The sequence below is a fragment of the Apis laboriosa genome, unplaced genomic scaffold, assembly GCF_014066325.1.
Source record: "Apis laboriosa isolate Shangri-la unplaced genomic scaffold, ASM1406632v1 scaffold91_cov154, whole genome shotgun sequence".
In the NCBI taxonomy this organism is placed as follows: domain Eukaryota; kingdom Metazoa; phylum Arthropoda; class Insecta; order Hymenoptera; family Apidae; genus Apis; species Apis laboriosa.
The window spans coordinates 601,898-621,316 of NW_025224773.1; the positions used below are offsets into that span (position 1 = coordinate 601,898).

The 19,419-nt window shown below is 33.0% G+C and overlaps 1 protein-coding gene and 1 long non-coding RNA gene across 11 annotated transcripts in view; both read right to left on the bottom strand.

Moving 5' to 3' along the window:
* Nucleotides 1-19,419, bottom strand: part of LOC122719620 (hemicentin-2) — a 401,244-nt gene that overhangs the window by 200,550 nt on the left and 181,275 nt on the right. The window lies entirely within an intron of this gene.
* The window catches only part of LOC122719622, an 87,750-nt gene that overhangs the window by 2,289 nt on the left and 66,042 nt on the right, over nucleotides 1-19,419 (bottom strand). The window contains exon 5 of one of the 2 annotated variants that reach the window (XR_006347661.1): nucleotides 7,433-7,676. The exons of the other annotated variant lie outside the window; for it this stretch is intronic. This is a non-coding gene — a long non-coding RNA (uncharacterized LOC122719622). Of the gene's footprint in view, nucleotides 1-7,432; nucleotides 7,677-19,419 lie in introns of those variants that run through there. 2 annotated transcript variants of the gene reach the window in all.

A 19,419-nucleotide genomic window follows, 5' to 3' on the forward strand; every position in this document is an offset into this window, starting at 1 on the left:
TTCGAAGTGGGAGTGTGTGCTTGGGTATATCTTTTGTTGATCTGATTTGTCTTTCGTGATTGTGCTCGTTCAGGGATGGAGATGTTGTTGGGGTTGGTTAAGGTATTGTTCGTGTTTGTGGTAAAATTGTTACGAAATGTGAGCTTTTGGGATTTTTGTATTTTAAGGATAGTTTGATGTTTTGTTCAAATTGAAAAATATTGTACAATATTGATCGAAGTATTTTTAAATTTATTTTTATTTATAGTAGAAGAAGTTCAAGTATAACATTTTTCGTTCTCGTTGATCATTTTAAATGAATTATCGCTTTGAAATTAGCAATATCACCTGCGATATCATTTTATAGTTATCACGAGTTAATAACAATCGTGTTGGTAAACGATTAAAATCGAAATTCGATAACGTTTAGACTAATTTTCTCGTATCTTATAATTATAGTTAAATTCTGTTTAATTGTTAATTAAACGTCTTATTGACCAAAATTTAATAAACTTTTATAGTACTTAACGACTGTAAACTCTAATTAAAAGTTCCCACTTTCCTGCTATGGTATTGTAAAACAGCATAATATCAGAATTCAGATACTATGGGCTATGGAATTGTGGATTGGTTTCTTGAATGAAAGGGTGTGTATAATATCCTTTGAATTGCATATTTGTATTTACTATGCAGCAGCGTTTGCGCAAAACACGTGCAAAATTCAGAAATTCGATGTAAATGTGTGCCTTTATGCGGTGAATTTGCTCCTTCGATACAAATAAAACACCCTCTACGATTCCTCTACGGGCAAGTTAAGAGTTTAATGGTGTCATAAATTGAGATTAAAAATTAGAAGGTATATGAATTTTTTAAATTGCTGAATTTTTATCCATTTCCAATGTAAAATTATATTATATTTTTTTTCTTCGAATATATTTACAAATTCGTTTCAATATATTTTCAAAATATAAATTTATTAAATTTTTCATAATCCTCTCACAAATATTTTCAATAATAAAATCGTTTAATTCTCGAGATTAAAATCTCGAATTTTTTCAACGCGATAAAAACCTCTTTGAAATAATTTGTTAAATTAAAGTATCTATGAAATGCTCGAGGTTTCTTTTTAATTATCAAAGAATCACATTTTCAAATTCGTAAAAATTCAATCAAACGAATCTTACGACTTTCATCGCTTCAAAAATCACTCTTCCGGTTCCAAGAAATATTATCGTGGAAGAGGAGAGAGGAATTGCAGAGACGAAGGACAAATAATTCCTTCGTAAATTGGCGCTGTCTTTCGTTCAGGATTTCGAGTGAAATTCGCTGAGAGGTATGAAGTACAAATATGGCGACATTTGTTACGTAAATACCTTTCTTTATTCGAGAGACCGTGCATATCGAATATGGAACGAAGCTTTTAAGGAAATTAAGTATTTCTCCCGCCGATACTGCGAACTCTGATGGCCATTGATTGATCGGCCATATTGTTAATTCAATTGTGTGTAACAGAGACACCGTTTGATCGTGCAATCGATCTTACGATATTAACAATCGATTTACTGCCTGCATATTTATGTTATAAATAATGCGAAATAAATAATGAAATAAATTATACGTAAATTGTATTATTCGAAATGAATAAAATGATTAATTTTATTGAATTGTTTGGTTTGAGAAAAATTAATCAATCGTTTGACTGATTCTCTCATATCAATATTAAAATTTCTTGCGATTCTATTATACATTTTTTTAAATAAAGTGTCGTATAACGAATGGAAGATACTTTAGAGATAGAAAAAAATTCAGCAATTGTTTTATTTTTGTCAGAATGATATAATATAAGTAAAAATAAAAAATTCATGTCTATCATTGTGGGATGCTCGAGGATTTAAAAACGAAATATAACACTAATTTCTTAACAATTACAATAAACTTTACTTCTATAACAAATACTAATTACAACCAAATAATTACAACTTATTTTAACTATAATTCTCACAATTTGTAATCCTATAATTATATCGTCAGAACTAACATTAAATCAAATAGATATCGAAAATTATCGAACTTGAACCCATTTCTATTCATTATTCGATACAAATCTACATTTTCCATCTGTTCATTGTTAGTTCAATGATTATTTTTTCCTTTTTTCTTTTATTTTTAGAACAATTTTTCAACGAATTTCCCTTTCATCACTAATTACCCTATCCAAGAGGAATGTTAAAAATCTGTACCAGTATGCTTGTATGCGTGCGTATGGATACTCTTTTTTTTATTTTTACTCTGTTGTTATTTCTCTACGGCTTCATCCACGGTCCAAATGTTTCGAATCCGCCGCATGACGTTTCGATTAGTCCCGCCCTGTTATCGAGCTTTCGATGAGTTTCGGTTTTCTCGAGATTAATTACCCGACCGAGGTATTAAGTTTTGATTAACGATAGTACAGAACGATGAAATTGCTCGATTGCGATCGGTTGTGAGCCGTTTAATCTTTGTCATTATACTCGAACGAATCGAATAGTGCTTTAAATTGTTCGTAATGAACGATTTGAATTTTTCCCCGATCATATCTAGTTGAAACTCGTCGACGATAGTACATTATTCGATCATTATATTTAATTATCATTTCTGTTTTCTAAAATTGTTATCAAAGAATTTATCTGGTGTATATAGATTTTTACTTTTTGAAATGTTCGAATATTTAGAATTAGTCATTTTCCTAATTAATTTTGCTACGGTAATAAAGATAAAAATACTCATATTTATTCGTTAAATAATTAAAACGAAAGTTTGACAATTTATTTCATCGACAATCGTATGGACATACGTATAAAAGCTGCCAAATCTTTGCATTAATCCAATCAACCAATTGATTAAATTGTTGTTTGTTAAATTTATAAATTATTTAATTGGATTATTAAATTTTTAGGTTATTTAGTTAGTTATTGTTAAATTTATTGGATTAATGAAATTTAAATGAAAGGTGTACATTTTAAAATAATTACTCTTTCTATACTTCTCTGGATGCGAAAAAAATCTCGTTACTTTCCTCTTTACACGCCTCGTCCCATCGTTAATTCATAGAAGCAAAATTCGAAGGCACATCTTTCGACGATCCACGCCGAATAACAAACGTTTTCCCAAACATTTTATCCGCAAAGTCAAATCCATTATAACCATATCGACGAGCACACCCGTTAAAACATATCTCGGCTCGAGATTTTAATCGAATCTGGCCCCGCCGTGTCGCCCCCGGAATTATAATATTTTGAAACGGTGTAAAACGGTGTACGTCCAGAGCCATATACCCATTACGCATCATCGCCCCGTGTAAAACGAATTTCGACCGTGCCGCTAATTTCATCGATCATCGCGCGATGATAAAGCTCGGTAATGATTTTTCGTGGACCGGTCGGGAAGCGCGGAGAATTGAAACGCCCCACTCGTTCCAATTTCCAAATTTCCATCTCGCGGATTAATCCCTGCGCGACGTTTACGCGTCACGAGGCACCGTGATCGCGGGGCGCGTGAATTTTTGGCTTATGGAGAATAACGGGAATGCAGAGATCGTTCCAGCGACGGAAATGGTTATTTTTTTCCAACGATTATGGGTTAGGAAAGTGTTGCGAGTAAAGGATTTTGAAAATTATTATTTTTGGAAATTAAATCGTAGCTGAGAGATCGTTGGAAATTTTCCAAGATTGTGAAAGGGACGACAAAAATTATTTTTGGAAATTTATAAATATTGGACGTAAAGGAGCGTTGACGTGATAATTGAGGTTTGCAATTTTGAAAAGAAATTAAATCATAGCTGAAAGATCGTTCGAACGACAGAAGGTTTCCAAGATTGTGAAAGGGACGACAAGAATTATTTTTGGAAATTAAATCGTATTTGATGAGATCGTTCGAGTGACAGAAATAATTATTTTTTTCAGCGATTATGGACAAGGGGAAAAATATTGGACGTAAAGGAGCGTTGACGTGATAATCATTGAGGTTTGCAATTTTGAAAAGAAATTAAATCATAGCTGAAAGATCGTTCGAACGACAGAAGGTTTCCAAGATTGTAAAAGGGACGACAAGGATTATTTTTGGAAATTAAATCGTATTTGATGAGATCGTTCGAGTAATAGAAATGATTTTTTTTTTCAGCGAGGAAAAAAATGTTGGACGTAAAGGAGCGTTGATGTGATAATATCGAGATTTGCAATTTTGAAAAGAAATTAAATCATAGCTGAAAGATCGTTCGAACGACAGAAGGTTTCCAAGATTGTGAAAGGGACGACAAGGATTATTTTTGGAAATTAAATCGTATTTGATGAGATCGTTCGAGTGACAGAAACGATTATTTTTCGAGCGATTGCGGACGAGGAAAATATTTTGCGAAGAAAGATCACGATCTTGAAAAGATTATTTTTGGAAATTGTACTTTTCAAATCGTGTTCGACGAGATGCAAAATGATCGTTCGAGTGAAGGAATATTTATAATTGGATATTCGGGTTTCTCTACTTTCGTAACGAAGTAGTTAAAAGGCTATTGCACAACTGAATTGGACAACTGCAAAAAGAAAGAAAAAAAAAAAAAGAAAAAGAAAAAGAAAAGGGAGACTAACACGTTCCAAGAAGAGGGAACTGTCCGCGTAAGAGATTTAGAACTTGGTCTGAGAATGGAATTTTAATTCGTCTCTTTTAAACAGCAGAGTTTTACTTGCCTAAGGAAGCAAACTCGTTTAATGCAAATTATTCGAATATCGATCGGCCCCTTTACTCGAACCTCCAACTTTAAAGACGTTGTAAATTTGTAGAAAAGGGCAAATAAATCTCTTCGATAAATTTTATAATCCTATTCTATCCCGTGCAAAAAGGAGTTAAACGATACAAGAAGTCTTTAAATATTTTTTGTGGCACGATATATATATATATATATCCATCAAGTTCAACATTCTTTACAAATAATTAAAACCTTCAAACATATCAACGTCGAAACAATCAAGTTCGTTTGACAAGCGAAATCTTCATTTTCCACGTTCAAATCGATCGAAGCGCAATCTCTCGAAGAATTAAATCCTCTTCTTCGAACCGATGGTATTTCCAAGCTCAACAATACCCATTCACACCTGTCCAACATGTTTCGAGAAGTGAAGCCGAGTGACGTTAACTTCATCGCCGAGACAACGTTTACTCAATCCGTTCGACGCTTGCTTATTTACCGAATTGTCGATCTATGAAGCCTTTATCGTATAAACCCAATACACGAGACGTGGCGTTAAATCTTCCTCAATAGGTTACATCGATTCATCAAGGCGCACTAATTACGCGATGCAGCCGTGATTTCCTGTTAAGAGAAGACATTGAATCGTTTAAACAAACGCGCGCTGATGAATCGTGGTTGAATATTAATTTATCAATGGATAATCGCGTGTCCAACAACCGGGAGATCACAGGAATATTTATTTGTATTTATTTTCCCGTGACAAGGGAATTGTAATTCGAATATTCAATGGATACACAAGGTATATTTATAGGAATTCGCATTGGGAATGATTTAATTATTTGGTTCGATAACGCGGGATAAACATTCAAAGACTTGTTGTTTTTCTTATATTTTGATGAGGAGAAGTAGATCAAAGTCCAAAGAAAAAATTGGAAAACAAATTCAAAATAAAGTTAATCTTTGTATATTATGTATAATGGATGTATGAAAAATTACAGTACAATCAATAGCAAGATATTTAGTAAAAATACAAAATAAAATTTGTTTCGACTCCTCCCTCAAATTGTATAATTCGAGATACAATTTTAATATCATTTATACACATAAATTTTATATTTCAAATTATTTAGAATATTCATTTTAATAAAACGAATTTCCTTGTATGTAAACAATAATTGAATTAATTAAATCGAACAGGTTAATTATTTATTAACCCCTTCATCGGGAAATAAATTCAACAAATTTATTTTAAAATCGTATCCTAACACTGGAATAAGAGTGTATCAGTCCCGTGTATCGTGTGGCGAAATTAAATTCATAAATTGACACGACAAATCATTGATTCGTTTCGATAGTATAACACGTAGTATCAGTGGGGAAGAACTTCGTAAATAATAATTGTTCGACGAAAATCTCCATCTCAACGTGCGATTCGATTATATTCACTCGCTGATTAAATCTTGAGCACCGCATATTTTTTTTTTTTTTTTACTATCGTATCCAATGTTTTTCCTTCCATTTTGATACGTATCGTTTTTAAGATTAAAAGCTGAAAAACAACGATGCAGTGGAAAGGTATTTTACTGTCACATTCGTTCCGCTCGAAATATGATCGGGGAAACCGATTTCTCGTCTCTGACAGCTCCGTAACAAACAACACACCGTCTTTTACATGCTACATGAGTCGGAAAATGTTTTTCCATTGGGCCAGAAGGCTATCGGGAATTTAGACGTTTGTCATTTTATGAGTTTCGTTATCTGGAAATATCGCGATCATTGAACACGGATCGTTGAATATTTGCTTTGTGGTCAAATTGAACTACGAAATTGGAATAAAAGAATAAAGTATTAAATATAGTATAGATTTCCAACTTTAAAATTGTTGATTAACGTTTTTTTTTCTTTTTTTTTTTTACTATTTATAATTTCTATGTACTGTATATGAAACAAATATTATATTATTCCGTACATCAGTTAATTTTCACGTTCTTTTTAATTATTTATAATTTGTATATGTACAGAGACTATAATAATATTTCGTAATATGTTAAACGAAGTACGATTTTTTTAGATCTTCCTTTCTGATAGTCTGATAAAAAAATATTGCAAGCAAAAATTTTTAGTGAAATTTTAATATTTAAAATTATCAGACAATATTTGTAACTATTAAAAATTATGTTCATATTTAAACATGTCTAAAAATTCTTAGTTAATTAAAAATTTAGATTGATATTCGAATTCATGTTAGCAAAATTTTAAATTATTAAATCCATTTCTCTATATTCTCTATTTAGAATTAAAATTCTTCGAATATTATCCTTTCTGAACGCGATAAAGAAAAGATTAACGAGGGAACGATACGTACAGGCTCGAATAATAATTCGGTCATAAACGAAGCAACTTCGAAATTTAGTTTCACCCATGCAATATCCAAAACGAGCCCTCGTGTACACGAGCAAGTATTAACCTGTTAAGGGAAGTTCCGCGCAATTAACATGTTTATAAGATTCAGGGATCGCTTTTACCATCGGAAAATTGTTTTCGCTCGTTCCATTATTGCGTTTAACGATTCCTACAATTATTACATTAGAATTATCTATGAAGGTATTTTAGAAATTTTATTTAAATTCTTAATAAAATTTCGTAACTTTGAAAAATTTGATATTTCTGATTCATGAATCATCTGATTAAAATGAAATATTCGATATTCTATTTATAGGCTTAATATTGAATGGATTAAAAACTAAATGTTAAAAACTGATTAGCAAATCGAAAAATTCTAGATTCTTATAATTACTTAAATATTTCAAAAATATTAATTTTAATAATTACTTTCGTGTTGCTATATTATTTGAAAATTGGATACAACTGGATCAATCTTTCACTAGTCCAGTATTTAATTAATAAAGCAAACTTTACTCACAGATTTAGAAAACTGCTCGTCAATTCAACATGTTCCATGGAGACCACTACTTACCTGTAATAAAAAATTACCAATATTTTATCAAAATTTTAAGCAACAATATACATGTATGTGCAAATATATTTTATCGATAAAAATATTCGTAAAATATTTAATGTTGTTCATTGTTCCGAAATTCAATATGAGAATGAAATTAAACATCACTCTATTTAATATTCTTAGCAATGTTATGTCATGGCATTTAACGTACGAAAATTGTTCTTTATCAATGAATAATATCAATAAATCATTTAACAACGTCTGATTTTATTTTTGTGATCAAAACACATTGACAATGCAACAATTAGGAAATTTAATTTTGTTATTCATTTGAATTTATTCTTTAAAATCTGTTTCTTCGTACACATATTTCCAGAAATTAATATTAATGGAATACTTGCATTATATTAAATAAATGTTTTTATTTTTTCAACCAAATAAAATTGCACGATATTAATCACGGAACGAAAAAAAAAAAATGGCGCAATGTGATAAGTTAAGAGGACATGAATTTTTTTCGCACGATCTCTATTTTGACGAGGAGTTACTCAAAAAAAAAAAAAAAAAAAAAAATGGCGGCTATATATCACGTGGAAGCATCGAAAATCGAGTGATACGGATCTCGGCTACATCTGTGATTTAGAATATCAAAAAAATTTGAAAAAATAACGTATAGAGCCAAATGTCAATTTCGCGGATTGTCAGAAATTTACCTGTATCGTAAAACTTTCCTTTCATCCTATAAATAGAGAATTACATTTTTGTTGAAAAAAATATAACGTAAGAAAATTGCATTATATATGTTTAATTAAAGTCTTTCAACTTTTTCTGATATGAAAGAATCTTTTTATAGAAATAAAATTTGTTTTAGGATTTATATAAATTAATACTTCTTTTTCAAATATTGAATAAAAGATTTCTTATCTTGAGTAAATTATTTAAATTTAGAAATCTTTAATATTGATTACTCGTATCGGAATATAATATAAGAGAAGAGATATTGATTAAATTGCAAAAATAATATTCGATTAATTTACAAAGGATTAATAATTAATAGAAATATTTAATATTATAATTGATTTAATCATCGATGCAAATAATCATTAATGTAATTTGTACATTCATTGAGAATAAATTAATAAAAGATAAATATTGCTGTTATCAATCATATTAGCCAAATGACATTTTGATCGTTGATACACGTACAATATACTCGACAATTATCTTTCTCTTATGGTTTATTATTTTATGTTCATTATACAATCAATAAATATATAAATATAATAAATAGTAATTTTTAATGAAGACAATTTTTTTAAATTATCATTTATATTATATAAATATTCTTTACAATTGCAATCACAAATAAAATTTCAATTTTTCAGATAAAATACGCGAAAAGAAACTAAAAATTTTTTCATCAAAATCCACTCAGAATATAGGAGAGATCACGCCATTGAAGGCATTTCTTGAATTATCTCGATATCTCGATCGGTTGCGTGTCAATAAAACTTAAAACAGTGAGGAGTTTATGAATGAGCTGCTCCAGCTGACCTACATTTTTTCCTGGAAATAGTACGCACTTCCAGGAATCGCGTCTGCCACTTGTCTGGAGTTTGGGATAGGTCAGTGAGACGAGGTGCGAGCGAGAGATCCGAGTAAGCGAGAAGGACGGAGATGGTAAACGAGCAAAAATTACCCTTCGTTTTACACGACGATATCTCGGGAACCGGAAGTCGTATCGAAATAAATCGAAGAGTGTTTTAAAGAGCAAGGATCCGCGCTTCTAACGATCTTTCACCCGTCGATAAAAAATCATTATCTTCGGAGTTACAACGGTTTAAAGTTTTCCTAATTTTAATAGAATTCGATCGAGTTTTAAACTAAATTATGCGACAAATAAGTTCATTTCTGGGAAAATATTGCTTATAAGAATCTTATTATTACGAAGAATCCTCCTACATTGAAGACTCAAAATTGTCTCAAAACCTCTTTAAACTTATCCGAAGCCTTTCGTTCTAAGTAAATCATTATTGTATATGAAAAATTGACAGAAATTTACAATTTGTTCATCGTCTACTTTTTTAAAAATTGTACACACATCTCTTCGTACACATTATCATCTATTTTCTTGTTCAATACCAATCGCTCGAAGCAACATCGAACCTTCCATCTCCACTTTTGATTCTCGTCAAAAATTAGAAAAAAATCTTTCTCGTTCGAAACTGACTGTCCAAACGGAGGGCGTTCAAAGGGACGAAGAGTATAATGCGAGCCACGTTCGAAAAATCGGACCAAGGGGCCAACGTGGGAGTCAGGATGGAAATGGAATTAAAGGTCTTCTTGGCGAATCGAATTTTTCACTTAGCCCAGTTTCAAAACCCTCCTCCCAGCCATCCCAAGCATTTATGAATTCTCTCGCGGAAAGAAAAAGTTCCGTGGATGGATTATAACGAAAGTTGGAGGAAGATTAGTTCACCCGTTCCGGTCTCATTCGCGATTTCGTCCCCTTTCGGGAGGACGGAAGACGAAATTATGGACGAAGGGAAATGTAAGACAATTTCTAACATCCTCACCTTCCCACCCACTGTTCCACGTGTCAATTAACGCGAACTTGTTAGAGCAATGTGCAATCTGGTTTCCTCGTGTCGCGAGCCCGCGACTCGTTGTTCCCTCGTATATCGTCAGTCACGAAAGACACCGAAGAACGAATGGATCGTGTGGAATGGTAACAACTTATTCTTCTTCGAGACATAGAAATCACGAACAAGAAATTCGGTCGAGAGGGTAATTAGAGAAATCAGTAGAGAAAAGTGGTGAAAAGGAAAATGACGATGGGAGAAAAATTAATTTCGAGAGATTGATTATTATAAATTGATCACAATTGTTTAAAATATTGGATTTATAAAATGATAAAATAATATAATATAATATACTATCCTTTTTGATAGAAACGATCTCATTACGAATCTTGTGAAATTAACAATTTATAAGATCCTCTATTTACTTTAATAATTATACTCTACTCTTACTGTACTCTACTATACTCTTATTATTTATCAATTATTAATAAAACAAAAAATAAAATACATATATCCCATCTTTCTTCATAATCATCGAAGAACATCTTACAGATCTTCCAAGTCATCTATAATCAAGATCAGTTTAAAGTCTCGTGAAAACTTGAAACTTTAACTCTGTTCTTCCAAGATACGTCGTGATTCATATTTCCACTCGAAAGAAATCTCGAGGAAGAAAGAAAGAGAGAAAAAGAAAAAAGAAATCCAACTCCACCTCGATACGGGATGAGGAATCAAGCGGTATCGAAGCGGGAGGGTAGCAGAAACCCATTACCTTCCAAATTAATCCACCAAATCCCGAATGACAGGGATAGTAGCCGAGTCTTAGCCGCTAATTCCACGTCTTGCGAATGCATCGGCATCCAATCACACGCTCGATCAGCCAAACCGACTGTATCGGTTTAATTATGGTACACGGCGATGGGGTATTGTGCCGGGCTCAGCCAACGACAGCTCCCTGCTCCTTTGTGACCACAACCAGCACCCACCAGCCCCAGAAGTTGCCACGCCTCGCGAAGTCTCTCCAATGTCTTGGACCGGATGTGGAGGGAATCGGGTGTTTCGCCGTCCAAATCCCGAGCCAATTTGGAAAATCCCGCAAATCGGTGCGCGTCCACAGTGGCAGCACACAGAGATACGAGGATTCGAACACCGTTAAGCCCATCACGTCCACGCGTAACCCGTCTTCCGGTTAATGAACCGGGATCCGCTTTGCACCGATTACAGTATCGTGGGATAATTAAATGTTGATTCGATACGGAGGATCTTTTTTTCTTTTTTTTCAACTTGGAATGCTAATTTGATTCTAATTAGATTAATTAGAGGATTTTAGATCGTTGATATTTAAGGTTAAGATCTAAGAAAGGGAAAGAGTTTGACGCGGAGTTAACTGGGATATCGTAAAAAAGAATCGGTGTAAAATGTTTCAAGATGGATAAATTCGAGTTAATATTAACGTGAAACAGATGAATGAGGTATTAAATACAAATAAGGAATAACTCTGTATCGATTAATATTGTTCGTTAGTTGTAAATCTACTTTAAGATGAATTTCGAACTATCAACAACACACGCTATTCCCAAGTGATCGTTTATCCAAGTACTAACTATGCTCGATGTAGTTTAACTTTGGTGATCGAATGGGAATCGATGAGTTCTATGTGGTATTAGAGTATTTTATTGCCTCAATGAATCTTCTTTTTATCGTATGGCAAAGGCACTTAGGGTCATTTAAGATTTTAGTAATCCTGTTATTTCGTGCAGATATATCTTGCGGCCTGTTGGATAGCGTTACTGATGAGTCCATTAGGAAATCTGGAACGAAATGTCTTATCCTTTTCTTCCCTTTATCTTTGCTTATATCTTCGTTCCTCCCGAAAAGAGGTATATAAGAGAATGGAAATAAGAAGAAAAATACGATTCGTTTTATTAGATTATTTTTCGAGCACTTGAACCATTCCTGCAATCGATTTTGAATTAAAAATTTAACTGCTTCGTTTAATTAAACCGTTTAGTAAAACGAACATCCTTAAGATCTTCGAAATATGAAAGAAATTAGAAATTATGAGATGCTTAATTGGACGAGCATGATTTTAATTTCTCTCTCTCTCTCTCTCTATTGTAAGATATATTACTCATGGTTAAAGTAAACGGGACAATTTTTCGCAAATTTGTAGAGAAAGAATATAGCTATATTTCGATGACAAGCAATTCTTTCTTTTTTAATTTCAAAGTTATAAATATGCATTAAGATCGTCGCCAATTCGACGGCAATTATTTATAACTAAATGAATAAATATTTATTCTATGTATGTGTATATGAATATCTCATTCAAACAAATTGTACGATATTAAATAATTACGAATATTCCAATACTGATCAATTTTAGTCAATCGTCATAATATAAATTAAATACTTTACTTACATATTAAGTTTATTTCACAATATGTCGCCGCAACTTTATTAAAATCTCGGCAACGATTTTATATTTCATTTAATAAATAATACGCAGTTTATCAGATTGCATTTTAATTTCGATAAAATTCCAACACGTTGCCAGTCTTTCTCGACGATATTTTTAATTTTGCTCCGATTCGGCATCCGCTCGAATGTTTGAACGAAAAAAAAAAAAAAAAAAAAAGAAAAAAAATGCGCATCGCAACAGTGACACGGTAAACGGTGCCATTTTTCTTTATTTCATTACCATGTTTCACTTTGGTGAAACAAATCCGATTAAGTATCGGTAAATTGTTTTTCAAATTTTACATCGAGGAAAATGCGCAAGCGAATATTACCAAAATGTTATTAAAAATAATTCACGGGATTTGATTAAAAAATACGACGCGAAGGAAAATAAAGGGAATAAATTTTGCCGGTGATAATAAACGCGCGTTCTTTCAAAGTGATTGAAAAATATTTACGAATTATGCAAATAAATATTACTGGAAATATTCCTATCTGAAATTTGCATTGACGTTGAAAATATACGTGGACACTCGTTGCTTATTCACCATAAATGTTTTAATTATTTTCGTTTTATCAGTATCACGATAAAATTTTTTCATTATTTTCGTTTTGTCATTACTATAAAATATCGCGTTATACGATCATGCATTTTATTTTAATTTTTATTTTATCGCCCGAAACCCATCTAAAAAATACTTGAATCGTAATGGAACTTTATTAAAGTTAAAAATCCTTATATCAAAAGAATAGTAATAAATAAAGAATATATATTATTATAAATAAGATAGAAAGTAATTCCAAATCTCTTTATATAAAAATATTAAAAAAAAAAAAAAAGAAAGTGAACAAATATTTAAAATATGTATAAAAATATGTATAAAAATTCACATCATCCCTTCACTCGATCACCATTCCCCCCAAACGTTCAAATATTCTAAACACATATTTTCATCATCTCCATTACTGTCAATCAATCATCCTACCCACGCATTAGCTCGACACGTAACCCGAATCGCGGCCAGACAGAATAGGATTCTTGCGGTCTGACGGATGTTCTCAGGAGCGATATCTCGAAATGGAGGTTCGTCGGCGGAGAGATTCGAACCTTCGCTGAAAGGAAAGGGCGATGCTCACAAAGAGGGAACGAATTCCTGTTATACCAGCCATCCTCTGCGTAATTTTCATTATCAACCCCGTGCTGGATGCCCGACAATAATTTCTTTCAAACCATCTTTCCAGGGATTGGAACGAGCGTTGGATGCATCAGAGAAGGAAGAGGAGGAAGAAGAGGAGGAGAAAAAAGAAATCAGCGCGCAAAAAAGGGAGAGAGAATCGAAATAAAGGAAGAGTTAGCGAGCGACAACGTGCAGGATATTCTTCTTCTCCACACGTATCCTCTCTCTCTCTCTCTCTCTCTCTCTCTTTTCTTTTTTTTTCACTCGCTCTCTTATTCTCCTTTCGTTTCAACGTTTCGCGAAACGATCAAAAATTGAAGTCTTTTCGCGTTTTCGCTCTATGACAATATTGTTTACTCGTTTTTCGAGGCGGCCGTTGTATCACGGCCAGTCACCCAACCATTCGGCTCAAACGCGCTGTTCTTTGATCAGGAAAACTGTCACGTGTTGTGCCCCCCGCGAAAGGAAGAATCAAATTTTCTGGCTTTTCTGACGCCGAGTTTCCAATCATTGGATAAACCCGCAGACCGTCGCACAAACGACCCTTTTCCACCCTTCTCTCCCCCCTCCTCTTTTTCTGTCTTCGTTTTTTTTTGCGCAGGAAGTTGCGCTGTTTCATCCTTCGTGTCACCGAGTTTCGGTTCAAAGCAAGAGCCAATATGCTCAGCATAATGATTACGGGAACAGTTATTTTCTCTTCGTGGATAAATATATTTTATTCTTTTTTTAGGAGGAGAGAGAGAGGAATCGAAGTATTGAAATTGAAATTTCCATAGCATGAAGATGAAAAAAAAAATACGATGGAGATTTAAAATATTGTGTAACTTGAAGAATTATTTTTTTTTGTATCTAACAGTGAAAATAATTTAAACGTTTAAGTTAAATGAAACACAGTGTAATAAAATATCAATTATCCAATATCAAGTACACGATATGATTAATGTCGATGTATATTTTTATAAAAGAGCAATTACATAATTTTTGTTTTAACCAAAAAGTACACGCTATTACCGTATCTATTCCACGATATACGTTAAAGTTAAATCTCGTTACAAAGTTCCGTCTCTTTCCTCGACCCAATTTCATAAAGTTTTCCTTGTCTTGTTTCAGATTTACTTAATTCTTCGATCATCCTAGCGGTTCGAAATTGCGGAAAATGAAAGGAAGAAATAATTAACGTCAACGTTCCCCAAAACAAACGACGAAACAGAACTATTATATAAACGCAGACTTGCCCGAGTCTATTTATCAACAATCAGAGCAACGAAACAATCGGAACCACTCGCTTCTGTGGACGAATCTAATCGAACCGGCGCCTCGATTTCGTGGAAATTCAAAAGCGGAAGAGATATTAGAGGCCTGAAAACGGTCAGATTTGATCGATGAAAATTTATCGGGGCGCGAGGAAAGGGGTTGGAGCGGAAAGAAATTTCTTCGTTGAAGAGTTTTTTAATATCTGTAACTGGAACTTCTTTTTTTTTTTTTTCGTTCTTTTTTCTTTTTTTTTTTTTTTTGCAATGCTGGCTAGTTTCGTTTCGAGTCAGTACACTATACACTATCCACACATCGATCAATCGTAAAGTTCTGGCCAATTGAATTTATGTGCTTAAACTTATAAACTGGAATCACCTAAGGGTACAACTTGTACTTGGAACCGTGATAGCCGGGCTCGATGGATGATTCAATTATCGTTAAACTTGATTTGAGAGCCAAACTCGTTTATAACGTATAATTTGACGTTGAAATTTGATGGAATTTTGAAAAGAAAAAAAAAAAAATTGAGAAGATTCAAGATATTACGATTGATTAGATCGTTTGAAAATTATTTATCGTTTTTAAAATAAATATATATATTCGAATACAAAGTCATTGATAATTGATAATTCTACCATTATAAATGTATTTAATGAATTGAAAACAATTTATGATTAATTATATAGATTAATAATCAATCCGATATTTAAAATGCTCTGATATTTATCATTACATCATTGACAGTGCATCAATATAATAGTATCATGTCTAACATTTCTATATATGTATATGCAACAATTTATCTATTATATATGAGATCCTGAGAGCAGAATAAAAATTTTCAAGAAGCAAACCCTGTCAACATCTACAACGAGGCGTTCTTCAGCATAGCTCGGTCGTCGAAAACGTAGGAGGCAAAGGAAGACGAAAGTACAAGAATTCTACGCGTGTACACGCTTCAAATTCCGCAGAGGAACATAGAGAGGGAGGTATATTCCCTTTAATCTCGTTGCTCATAAATTTTCCATTAACAAAATCATATCGCATATCGCACATCGGTCCACTCGTCCTCCCCCCCTCCCTGCAACTGTTTCCACGTATGCGTTTTATATGTAATCGATCGTCTGCTTTATGCAGTAAGTGGTTAATAAATCATATCGTGACTGAATGCAACAGCACCTGGCCGTGCATATTGACTGGATTGGTCTCGTGCGTTTCTAATTCGTCTTCTTTTATTCCATATAATATATACACAGTGTGTAAGATATTCTATGGATAGTATGCTTCTGTATGCTGAAATGAATCGAAAAAAAACATTTTTTTTTTTAAAGATTCGAAAAATAAATTCGAAAGTTTATGATATATATTTTAAGGAACAATAAATATAGAATTTTTTCAAAAACAAGATAAAAGAAAAAATATTATTCTACATTTTTATTTTTGCACGGATTTTTTTTAATTTCCTTAAGCGAATTAAGATACCAATGGTTTTTATTATTATGTTGTACAATTCTCGTTGAAAAATATCAAGAGTTTTATCAATTCTTATCAATCTTTCCTTCTCTCTTGTTTTATTTTTACCAATGTCGAGCCAAGAGCCACGAGTATTGGATTAAGATGGGAAATCAAAAAGGCGTTTATAGTTTCTAGCAATCTGGGAATTCTTGCACCTGTGCTCGAGGGGAATTACTCTTCGATAAAATTGATTTTTTTGCGTTATTGGAATTTGTACGAATTGGAAAGATATCGATTCGATTATTTTGTTTTTATGGCAAAGATAATATAAATAATTAAAATTTTTCTCTCGATTAATTGATTCTGCGTTAGTAATATTGGATTCTATTGGAAAATAAAATTTTTATATTGCTTCCAATATTTAAATAAATTATTTTGTTAATATTTTTTTTTTACAAATTTAAAAAAACATATCGTTCCACAAAATATGGAGAAACAAAATCTTTTGCAAATATAAATTATATTTTGAAGAGGGAATAACATTTTATTCTATAAAAAGAACGAAAGTTTTAACAAGAATAGAGAATAAATTTGATAAATCGTTTCAAGAGTTTGAAACGATATTTTTCAATCTTTTAAGAGAAAATTTCTCGTTGTTAATACAGGATATTTTATTACGCCTTATATCCTTTACAGGAGACGTCGCGATGCATGTATATTTCTCTAATATGTATTTACATATTTATACGTATTTACAGACGTGCGGTATAAAATAATTAAACGCTTCTGAGCCGTGTACACTTACGGCATAGAGCAAATTAATGATGCAGGCATGACTCCGCTAGTTTCGCGGAATTAAATTTTTATTCCCAATTACTTTGATCGAAATTCTCTCTGCAATTTAAATTCCAAATTTTAATTATGACGAGGCGAGTTTGTTTCCCTTTTGAGCATCGATCAATAAAATTAACAGTATCCGAACAAAAATTATAAACCTTTTCACTTGATCTCTACATTTATTTCATATTATTTCATATTATTTAGAATTAATACGGAAAGAAAATTGCAAATTGACTGCGAAGAGATTCAAATTAAATCGCAGAAGAGCAAGAGCTTCCACATATGAAAAAAATGGCAAAAAAATGGCAAAAATGGCAAAATCCTTAGAATAGTATAGAAGATTCAAGGTTCAACGAGGGTCAAAATTTTAATTTTTCAAGAAGCTTCAACCTTTCGATCGTCCCAAAATTCGCAAAACAAGCTCCAAGACTCGACAACCGTTCACATACCCTGATCAATCCTCGAATTCTTCCCTCGCTGAACCTCCATTAATCACTCCCCTCCCCTCATCCTAAAGTATCTCTCTCCCTCCTCCCTCTCCCCGTTCCAACCAACGTTTCTAATAACACTGGACTAACGTCTCACCGACATTCCTCGTGGCTCAATGTCCCATAACCCTCGCATCCGACCGACAGAAGTCTACCAAAAGCCTCCCCCTCCCCAAGTCTGACCTACGTCGGGCCAAGTCACCGCAGGGACGGCCGAATTCACCGGAGCGAATCGTGACCGATAACCGGGGAACCGCCGTATTTCCTGCATCCTCCGTATCCCGGACCATTCGTTCTTCTTATCACATTCGAGGGAGGGGGTGGGAATCGCCATTCTTCCGGCCCTCGCCGTTAAAACGCGTGACGAGGCGTGTCGCCTACCATAAATGTCGCGACAAGGTTGACACGCCATCCTTTTTTGGATGAAACGCGGCTGCTCTCGCGGTAAGTATACAGTATATATATGACAGGAAGGGTGGGTAGAGAACGCGTGGAATACGATGCTTGGCAATGGGTGTCACACCACGCACAGTGGGAGCAGTGTGTTCTATAATTCCCTCTTTCTCTAAATTCCAAACTCGTGGCGTTTGAAAATTGAATTCGATGAAAAAGAATGATTTACAAGAAAATATTTTACAATGTATAATAGAAGGTACTTATATCCAATCCTGATATAGTTAATAACATATTAAAGATTTAATCTTCCAAAGAATCGATTCAATGGAATTTACAATTAGAATAAACATTTCATAAACACGTAGATGATTAAATCAAAATTGTCTAAAAAATTGTGTAAAATTGTCTATCTTTTCTTTTATTCGCAATTAATTAATTTTCGTTACGTTCCTTTTTCAGAACGGACACGGGCAAGCCGCTTCTTTGTCTCGAGAAGAAGTTGCAAGAAATGTCGCCAGGGGTTGATTCCACCCTATTGTGGAACACGAAGAAACGAGGCTGGGAACACGCGACACGCCACAAACCTTAGGATTCCTATAATTCTTTGTCCTTGGTGGACGGATCGATCGTTTGTTGATTGATCGTCTGGAAAAAGTAAGGATATATGGAGTGTTAAGGAAAAAAGGGGGTTAGGAAAATTGTAGGGCGTGCGAGGATCTCGATTACGGATATAGGGTAACTCAATGCGATGTAATTTACCGTGGACGATTGTAGGTTAAGTGACGTTTGCTGAGCTGATTTTAGAGAATCAACCCTTTCGAGCATGGTATTAGGAATTTTTGGGATACATCACGTGTTATTCCTTCGTTGGAATTTTTTTTGAGAGAAAATGTTTTTTAAACCTGTTATTCGAAGGGGTTTTTATTCACTTATTATACTTTGGATCAGTAAGGTAAATATATATTTAAGATTATTAATTTATTTATTTTTTATTTATTTAATTATTTTAAATCGGATAATAGAGAATATCTTGTAATTTAAAGGATTTTTATTTAATTGTTTGAACAGAATAAGAAGAATAATAGATTAAGCGTGTCAGAATATT